This window comes from Cyanistes caeruleus, chromosome 2, assembly GCF_971803275.1.
Source record: "Cyanistes caeruleus chromosome 2, bCyaCae1.hap1.1, whole genome shotgun sequence".
Lineage (NCBI taxonomy): Eukaryota > Metazoa > Chordata > Aves > Passeriformes > Paridae > Cyanistes > Cyanistes caeruleus.
The window spans coordinates 45,923,242-45,933,423 of NC_141702.1; the positions used below are offsets into that span (position 1 = coordinate 45,923,242).

General features: G+C 40.3%; 1 long non-coding RNA gene across 2 annotated transcripts; it reads right to left on the minus strand.

Moving 5' to 3' along the window:
* Positions 1-537: 537 nt before the first annotated feature.
* On the minus strand, positions 538-5,330 carry LOC111927289 (uncharacterized). 2 transcript variants are annotated; one of them, XR_002863492.2, is made up of 3 exons: positions 5,275-5,330; positions 4,557-4,864; positions 538-4,471 (listed from the first exon to the last, which is right to left on the minus strand). It is a non-coding gene; the product is annotated as an uncharacterized LOC111927289 (long non-coding RNA). The 2 variants fall into 2 exon arrangements; XR_015283095.1 differs by having other exon boundaries at positions 1,172-4,471; positions 5,190-5,302.
* Between the last annotated feature and the right edge of the window lie 4,852 nt (positions 5,331-10,182).

The following is a 10,182-nucleotide window of genomic DNA, read 5'->3' on the forward strand; positions in this document are numbered from 1 at the left end:
ACCTTTGCAGGTTGAATTTCAATCTTTGCTGCTTGATTTGTGCCTAAAATGGAAGTATGTGAAGTACTAAAGGTCCATTTTTTCAGATATTTTTTTATTCTCTCCCTGCTTTCTTCCCAAGTTTGTGCTCATGAGTTTGTGCAGACGCAGCTTTAAGGGGTTTAAGAGTTTAATAAGACTTTGGTGTGGTGTTCTGTTCTGAAACACATTGAAAAACCTAGTTTTTTAAATTGTGTTTGTCTCTTTGGAAGCTGTTTCTCTGCCTTTTAAGCATAATTTCTGTAGAAGTGTACACACATGAACACAGCAAGCTTGCTCATCCTACTTATGTTTTTAGTACTTTTTCTGCTAGTTTTCTAATCAGCTGAAGTGTCACATCAGAAATAGGTGGTTTGTTATTTTCAATTGTCTTCGGCATCCTGAATGGAAGCTGTTGGGCAGCTTTGCTTTCCTTATGGGAGGGCTGAGCTGTAGCTGTGCCAATGTCACCCATGACATTCTTGCAGTGCTCATTTGATAAAATTTGTAGTGTGGAAAAGGAAGGGCTTTAAAAGTTTGGGTTCATTTTGGGGCACAAACGTATTTATCATCAATGTATTTGCATGGCATCGCTCCAAACCCTTTCCTCACATCTATAATAATGTGTTTGAGAAATTGATGATTCCAGAAACTTCTTCAGATTTGTATTTCCCATTGTAATCTTTCTGAAGTACAAATCACTTTTGTCTGAAAGCTGTAGAAGAACCATACTGGCAGGCAATGCTGTCTTTTACAAGGTTTGAGTTGTAAAAGTAATAGCAAAATACTATACATTCATGAAAGCATGCCCATAGTTTAAAAGACTGTATTTTTTCAGATTTTCCTTATTTGGAAGCTAATTTTGATGCTTAATTTGTGTTTTAAAACTTAACTGAGCAGTAATGTAGACCATCTAAAATCCTGTTACCTCTTAATGTAAAAAGTGAAACAGTTGTTCAGTAGCAGCCCTCAGAGAAGCTGCTGCATCCTAGTGTGGGGTTTTCTTAATGCTGCTGCTGGTTTGCTCCTTGTATGAGAAGGAGTTTTGGATAGGTTCGAGCTACTACACCTTCCAACACCTGAGTGTGTTTACTTAAAGCTTCAGGAGGTGAGAAGTCCTTGAGCATGGGAAATCAGTCAGTGGGGAGAACCCAGGTGCATTTATTCACCCTTTACAGGTGGAATTTGAAGTGCCTGATGTCCCTCACCTGTGGCTGTTTGTGTGAATACCCTTTTATATACAGCTTTTTGTACTCGTAAAATATAGCTACATGGTAAACAAAATGTATTAGATATGTGAGGTAAGGAGAAATTCTTCTGGATAGTGCGTAAGGATATTTAGGTTATGCTTTTTCATGCCAATCACCTTCAGGTTATGTTGTTAGCAAGGATTAAAACTTACTGTATTTCTGATAAATACTTTGCAGCACTCAAAGTAGTGCTGTTTTGGTGCAAATTCTTGAGTGTGAAGCACTCTCTTGTTTTTCACAGCAGAGATGAACTGCTCTGGTCTCTGTATCATGAGATAGGATGAAGCCAAGTTAACAAATGAGATCACCTTGTGCCCTTCAGGGAAGTTTCAGCCTTGCTGTGAAGTACTGATAAGACCACAAGGCTAGTGGCTTGTGTGATTTTGGGGGTACAACCACACATCTGCTCCGTAGGCAATGGCTACATTCCGAGTATCTGATTTAACTCAAGGTGAATGGTGATAGGAGGGCTAAATATAACCTTTCTGTTGGAATGCTCTTATTTCCCAGAGTCTTTCAAAATCTAGGGAAATTTGTCTGTAGCTGTGTGCATGAGGAACAGAACGTGCAGTGCTCAAAGGGCAGCTGATGAAAGGGACTTGTTCTACCTCAATTGCTCCTTGCTTCCAGAGTTCACCAGGCTCTGAAAACACATAAACATGGCCCCAGGGGTTGCCTGGCATCGGCAAGGCGTAACTGGCATGTTCATCCCTTTCCTCTGGCTTTCATCTTCCCACCTCCCAACACACAAGAGTTAGCTTTATTTATGGGTTGAGCCTAGTAATAACTTTGGTTTGAAGAAAATATCTGTGGGCAAAGCGTGGCTCCTGAGGCTGTGTCTGTGCAGGAAAATAGAGGTGAAGTTGCAAATAGGCAAACAAGCCCACACTCTCTTCAGTCTAGCTGGCAGGATGGCAAGGGCAAGGAGGGTAAAATTTGTGCCTTCTGTAGACCCTTGGTCTCTATGCTGATGTTGCCCAGCTGTGCTGCTGGTGGCTTTACTGCTACTATTAACCAGGCTCCTGCTGTATATGCATATAATCCTGCTGATACACATATGATATACACCCTACCTGCAGATTAAGTCTTCTTGGTTCTTTCTAGGTGCGGTGGAATTAAAAAAAGTAGGAAGAGAGGTAGATACTGAGTGCTGAAACCTGCTAGGTTCTTGGGATTCCCACATTTTTGGGTATCTGTCCTGGGTGCACATAATCAACAGCCTTAGCTCTGTGCTAGCGTAATGTGACAGACTGAGCACTGAGAGTGAAGAGTGGTGTGTGTTTGGAAAGAGCATATGAACTCTCTTCTCCTTCCTGGATTTGTTAGGTTTGAGCTTATCTTTACAGTTCCTTAGCAACCTTATTTGTTTTCAGTAAGTGCTTTCTGGGTTTGATTGTGAGAGTTTCCCTCCACCACTGGCTGTGTTGCAGCTGGGGAGGGCTAGAAAAGAGCAAGAAAAGAGGACATGGCAGACACATCAGGTATCACACTGACTGCTGCTCCTTCAGCCAGGGGAAAAAAAAGCTTGTTGTAGATGGTATTAAGTATGAGGGAGCAGAGTAAGGAGACTAGAGCAGAACTCTGTTACGGACATTTTCATTATTAAAGAGAAGAAAGTGGAAAATGTTAGCTGTGCATAATATATATAACATAGCCATACATAATACATGTTAACATGTGTATTACACATGGTGCAGAGAGTTCTCCCCTGTCTCCTAGTGCAATTTATCTCCTCCCTTTGAACTTTGCTAAAGTGCCTCTAGCAGTACTGACACATCCCAGATGCAATCCAAAAACATAACTGAGAAATAGGTCAGTTGCATCAGAAGTCGGGTTTTCTAAAAAGGTACAAGGAAAAGAGACATGAGGTTTCTGAATGTGAAGTCTCTGTAGGACTGCCTTTCTAAATGGATGAATGTTACAAGTTAGCAACATGTCTAACACTATATAGGAAAAACAGCTTCTCTGTCACTACTCTATACAGAACACAGTGAAAAATTTGTAGGTAATCTGGGATTAAAATTTGTCCTAAATAACATGGGCATCATCTACCCAAAGCAATCAGTGAACACAGCACATGTTCTCTGATCAACAAATTTCTAAGGCATCTCTTCTTCTTTTCTTGTTTTGCTTGACTTTTGGTGATATTCTGTTTACTCGATCTTCGGTGGATAATAATGAAGTAACTCAGGGGAAGTAGGCATCAAGTTTTTAGCAGAATTTAACAGGGAGTATGTATGGCAAATGACAAAATCTCATTTTCTTCCAACTTTCCCCCTTGACAATGCCTTGACTTAATTCCTTCTGTGATGCAACACAACACCTATGAAACCTGGATTTCTCACTCCATCCAGGATCCTGAAGTACACCCATATGGGCCCTCTCTTCTGTTTTGATGGTTGCAATTTGTTCCTCTTGATTTCTTTCACCCTCTCACAGCCTCTAAAACAAACCTGACAGAGCTGCAATGCCCTTTTCCCACTGTTTGCCCAGACCACCTCTTTATGCTGGTAAGAAGTTTCTTGTCTTGTCTTGTTTAAGCACAATAAACTGTATTTTTCACATATACAGTGCTGCAATGCAAAGTAAGGTGAACTTCAGAATCTAGGTTTCTCTCCCTGTTTCCCAACATTTAGATGTATTCCCTGGAGAAGGCAGTGCTCATCAGGCATGCAGTGGAAGGGCTGTCACTTGAGGCAGAGCTCTGTGATCAGTTCTAAGGCTGCTTTAGGTACTGGCATTATTTTCCCCCCTTTTCATTCTTCAAATTTAAACCACTGATCTCTGCTGCTGGCCTCTGGGCAGGAGAATTACTGATGCTGCTGTATGTCCTGGAATTACTGCTGCAGCAGAGACTATCTGTGTTAGTTGTAGATAGGCTTGCTGGGGCCCAAGGTCGTCTGCTGCTAAAAGATAGTTTAAAACCTTTTTCCCTCTCCACTTGTTTTTCAGATAAAGGCATGGTCCTAGGTCAGGCTCCTTGTTTTCCTAATTCAAAGAAGTCCATGAGTAGTTGCATCTTTTCAACTTTGATTGCAATTTACTAATATTTCTCTTCAGTGGCAACTGAGCTCCTTGGACTTGAAGTTGCTCTCTCCTCTGGAGGAAGGTGAGGAAGGGACTGCAGCGATGAGGAGGAGGAAGATTCAGGCAAAATGTCTCCTCTCTCCCCTGGTGTGTCATGTTCTTGCATGTGATGGAAACTGAATGCAACAAAGAAATGTGAGATATTGGGCAGTATAAATTCACCCAAAACATCTCTGAGCAAAGTTCTCATGAGCCTCTCACCTGTTTGGTGTGAGTCGCTGCCAAAGATGGGCAGTCACAGCTGCTGTATCAGGGAGTCTGTCTTGGGACAAATTGCTGCAAAGAATGTGATGTAGAACTTGCACTCACCTCCCATTGCTGCCATTTAATTTTTTTTTTTTTTTTTCAGTTTAAAAGAGACTATTTTAAAGAATTAATGAGGCTCTCCAAACAGCACATGCAACATGCCAATAAACACTGAAGAGCTTTTCATTCATAAGAGGCAATAGACTTCAGCTCCTGTTGACTTATTTTGCACTCAGGAATCATTCCTTGCTGAACAGTGTTATCTGGAAGAAACATGAGACAGGGCTTATATGTTACATTTTGAAAAGAAGTTTCACAAAATAAAAGTAGATGCTTCTTTTTTGTTGTTTAATTTTTTCCTTTTTTCTCCAGACATGCTTGAAATACCTAAGAGGCTCTAGGATCTTGTAGGGAAAATAGTGGTATGACACAAATGTGTTCTGTAGTTGATGAGTGAGGGGTTTATCTTTGTGCTTCAGATCTTGCCTCTTCAGGGCTGTGCAGAACAGCTCACTTGAAGAAAGATTCAGAGGCCTGGTAACTGCTAAGCACTTCTCTCTTTCCTTCCAGAGAGAGAGGGATACCCACCCTTCCTGCCATTAGCCCTCTCCAGTTTCTCAGAAGCAGTAGGTCATACATAATAATATTTCTTTAAAAAACCGAACAAACTCACAAACCAAACACTTTCTAGATAACACCACATGGGGAGTGCCGCAGCAGTGCTGACATAAGGAGCTAGGGAGGTGCAGCTGTTTGTGGGACTGGCAATCAAGTCAGGGAATTGAATTCACTTGAAAAGGCAGGCAGGGGAGAGGGAAGGGGCTGTGCTTTGCTTTGAAGCCTGGATCAGATCCCTAATCTGGCTCACAGCACAACTGGATGTGCACTGCTGCGCTGGGGAGGCAGCAAAAGGCTGGGGGTGGGATAGGACATGTAAGGGAATGCCTGCCACTTGAGTGCTGTTTACAGCAATATCAGTAACACAGCACCCAAGTTTGAGAATTACTACAGTTCTGAGTTTTCTCTTAAGGAAATGAATGGGGTTTGAGACCTATATTTGCCAGTAAGCTTCATAACGGCTTTCCCTGTGACGGTCTCTTTAACACCATTTTACAGAAGTGATAGCAAAGGTCAACCAAACGGATTTGCTTTGGGAACAAAGATAAAATGTGGAAGTAGTGTATTCCTTGTTGGTGTGGTCTCTGTTGGTGGTTTCCATGTACCTTCCTGTGGCTGACGCCTTTGCTGTCTGCGCTGTGGTGGAGCTGGTACAGCTGTCAGCGTCACATGGTCAGGAAAAAGTTGACTTAAGTGGAACCACTGATGATTTTTCATTTACTTTGCAAAGAAAACCTCTCAGAAATGCTGAGCTTTTTCAACAAAGACCAATATCAGTTGAAAGAAAGATGCTAGGTCATCTCTGTGCCATTTTTAGCAGTAGAAATTGGTCCAGATTGGTTTTAAGGCAGCCTTCAAAACAGTATTCAGAAATCTTCTGCTGATTGGAAGTAACCTCCTGACAGAACTCCCTATGTGGCTTCTGGTTTAACTGGAAGGATTTTCTCCACTATGAAGATTTCTCAACATACATCTTTTTCCTCTGAGGGAAATGCTATGGAGCCATGCCATGAACAAGACTTTTTGAGCTGCACTAAGTGATTTTGATTAATGAACTTGAATAAAATATTAAGTTGGGCTTGTTCTAGTCTGAGCATGATTAGAAATACTTAATGTATGTTTTGCTTGGAAAGCCAGTGCTGCATCTTAGCATGAACCTCAAATTTTTGAAGACAGATTTGGTTATTTTCTCCAGCTATGAAAAATATTTTAAATTTCATTTAAATTTCATTAGATCTATGTTAGTCTTTTCAGGACTAAATAGCTGGTTAGGTTCTTAATTACTTTTCTTTCAATTTTTGTAAGGAAATATATTCTGTGGCCTATGTGGTTAGGTGATTGAAAGGTTTAAGCAGGTGTAGACAAAGATGTCCATGCTAAGGAAAAAGTATAGTTAGAGGAATGTTATGAAAAAGTGAAAGGTGAAATTCTTTTTCAGCATGTGAGCTGCATAGGACACAATCAAACTACCCTAAGGATGATCTCATGCATGACATTCTGTCAAAGGTAATTCTTGTTCCATTAGGGACTCATGCTTGTGGCAGGAGATTTATGCCACCTGACTGGTATGTCTGGAGAAAAAGATGTATTAAATGCTAGCAGAGAAGAAGGAAAAAGCTTGTCAAAACTTGCGGTTTATGAAAATTGTGCCAACAGTTGGTCAGAGCCAGTTTTGCTAGGGTTGTAATCAATTCTGGGAGCTGAGTTTACAGGGAAATTTTGTGGTTCTATGAAAAGGTAGAACAGGATGAACTTTTCAGCCTAGAAGGTAAAGAGTTAGTTTCCATGGGCCCAGCTCTGTCAGCAAAACAAATGTGTGTTAAGGAAGAACAGCCAAATTATTAAGACAAGGCAATAGCAGCAGTATTTTCTCACAATAAAAGCCAGGTGGCTGAAATCAGAAAGTATCTGCTCTTCTATGTCCCCTCTTGGACACTGAACGAGACACTTGGATACTTACTCAGAGACTGAACATGGCTTTTCTGAATGATGGTAACTTCTACTTTTAAAACAGACAAGCTCTAAGACCTTGTCCTTGAAGCTCTCCTGTTTACTTGCAACCGTGAATTGCAGAAGAGTGTTGAACAGTCGGTCCTGGAGAACCCTGCTCCTTGTTTTCCTCGCCTTGAGGGAACCCGTAATGAGAACAGGCATTCCTCTTTGCTTGGGAATGTTACTCCGCCTTTGTGTTTTGTACATGCCAAGAAGTACTTGTGTGATTAAGGTGGTTTGTTATTTTAGATCGATAGTCTGGGTGTGGGATACATCCAGTTTCCATGGGCCAGAAAATCTCAGTGAGCTCACTGCTGCTCTCACTTCCTGCTGAGGGAGAGATCTCAACAGGATCACTAAGGTTTAGCAGTTGTGTGAATAAAGATATCTCCAAGATTAATGTTGTCATGTGAACAGGAACCTTCTTTTTCCAAACAAATACACTGGTGTTTCATAATCTAGGAGAAAAATAAGCTGTTTGAAAAATGGAATTTCTCAGAATCACAATATTTGCAAACTTTGTGTTGTTCAAGGTCAGAATATAAAGGCCAAACTTCCCATTGTATGAAAACTCTGGGGAAAGGAGAAAGTTGATTTGTCACCATCAAAACATTCATACCTTTATATTAGGTATAATATTGCCAATAATGCAAATATCAATCTTACTCTTTCATAAGTTGAAGAAAAAGAAATTCAGTTTAGTAAAAGCACAATGCTTTACTTTGACATTCTTACTTCTACACACTTTGAATTTCCACCCGTGTCACATGACAAAAAACAGCTACACTCAATTAGCACCAAGAGTCCTTTTCATCTAAGGGCGTGATTTAGACACTTCTTTTCCCAAAGGTAAGACTTATTTCTTACATGCTGGCTGGGTTGTCCCTGTGATTTCCTTGTATATGAGAAAATTCACTGCAGTGTTTGTGGTAGCACTGAAATGACTTTGTGCTTCACCCTGGAAGTTTAAAAGGAGCATTAAGTCTCCACTAAGTTCCTGGTACTTTGGGAAAGAGTATGAGAACAGGGAGAAACTCAGTGGAGCCTTATTTCAATACCTCTCCTCTGATTTCCCAGTATAATCAACATTTTGAAAAGTTCCTGAGCTGGAAGTAATCTTTTTGTTGTGTTTTGTTGTTACTGCATCTTTCTTTTATGACTCTTCCTATTGTTTGGTTAATGCAATTTTGGCATCTTAAATACTCTATATTGGTTTGTTTAATAATTTAGTTTTGTTGAGTGGCACAGAAGTTACTGGGTTAAACTCGAGGTCTGATCATATTCTCAGATCTTCCTTAGATCTTTTAGTTGAGTATTATCAGATAAACATTTCCCTTCACCTGTTTCATGCCTATCATGACTTTACAGGCCTCAGTTTCCTTACTGATTTCTTTCCCAAGCCACGTCTTGGGAAAATTTGAATGTTTTTCACACAGACTGTAAAACAGGACAAATATTGCTTATTTGTCCTCTTTGTACTCTTTCAAGTTCTCTTGTGTTCTTTCTGAGAAGAGAATTGTGTGTGATTGTGAAAAGGTATTTTTACATGACTAATTCCAGCTTGCACAACACTTTCTTTTTTATTTTCTCTTCTTAGATTGTTGCTCAGATGGAGGCTGAATATTTATGTTCAGCCTTGTCTTGGCAATGCCAATGCCAGCAGATGAAAGAGCTGCAGAAACAGGAGGACCTTTCCAAGAAAGCTGCAGCTGGGGCGTTTGTGCAGCTCCAGACTTGCAAATGCCTTGCTTAGGGACATGGCTTAGTAGTGGACAGGGCAGGAATATTTTTACAGTTGCACTCAGTGAGCTGAAAGGTCTTTTCCAACCTCAATGATCCTATGATTCTATGTGCCAGTTAGACACTGTTTAGGGGAGCTAAGTTCTTCCATAACTTCCATAATGAAGTTTGATGTTGTAAAGATGACTGGCATCTGCAAAGATATCTATAAGATTATTGGGAAGTTGCATTTTAATGCTCCACAAGTTTAATGTATTGTTGTTATGTACAAACAATGAACAAAACTGACATCTTTTTTTTTTAAAAAAAACCCAAACCACTGAGATCTTGCAATTGCAGTAGAAAGGGAAAAAGTCATCCTGATACTCATAGTCAAAAAAGAAACCAAATGTTAAGAATTAGTATGAGGAAATGAGTACAAGGAAAATTAAATAGAGTATAAAAATGTCCTGCTGTATAAATCCAAAGTGTGCCCATACTCTGCCTGCTGTGTGCAGTTCAGCTCTCCCTGTCCTCCACCTTGAAAAGGGCTGTAATAGAACTATTTCAGAGAAAGCCAGATGTGATCTTAAGCTATGAAACAACTTATACAGGAAGAACATATATGTTTTCTGCTTGGAAAGGCTATAACTGAAAATAAATATTGCAAAAATACAGGAATTCATGGATGGTATGGAGATCACAGAATCATTTAGGCTGGAAAATACCTTGAGGAGTATCCAACCATTTATTAACCCAGCACTGCCACATCCAACACTAAACCATGTCCCAAGTGCCTCATTCACTCATCTTTTAAATACCTCCAGGGATGGTGACTCAACCACTTCCATGGGCAGCCTGTCCAATGTTGGACAACCCTTTTTGTGAAGAAATTCTTCATAATACCAAATCCGAACCTTCCCTGGAACAACTTGAGGCCATTTTCCTTGTCCCTATTGTTCTTCTATGGGAAAAGACAGTTGATTTGGGACTATGCAATGAAGAAAATAGGTGACATATAAAAGGATGCAAATTTTTAACACAGGCACTTCAGCTATGGAACTCCTGCTAGAAAATGTGAATGATAGAAGGAACTCCATTTATCATAATTCCACTAAGGCTAGGGAATACTAAGAGGAAGTTACTACTTTACTTCTTTACAAACCAGCTGTGCAGTGGAATGGTCTGTGCTGCATGAAGAGTTAGGGGGAAAGAGGAAGACTTGACAGAAAATTTAAGGAAGGATGGGAAA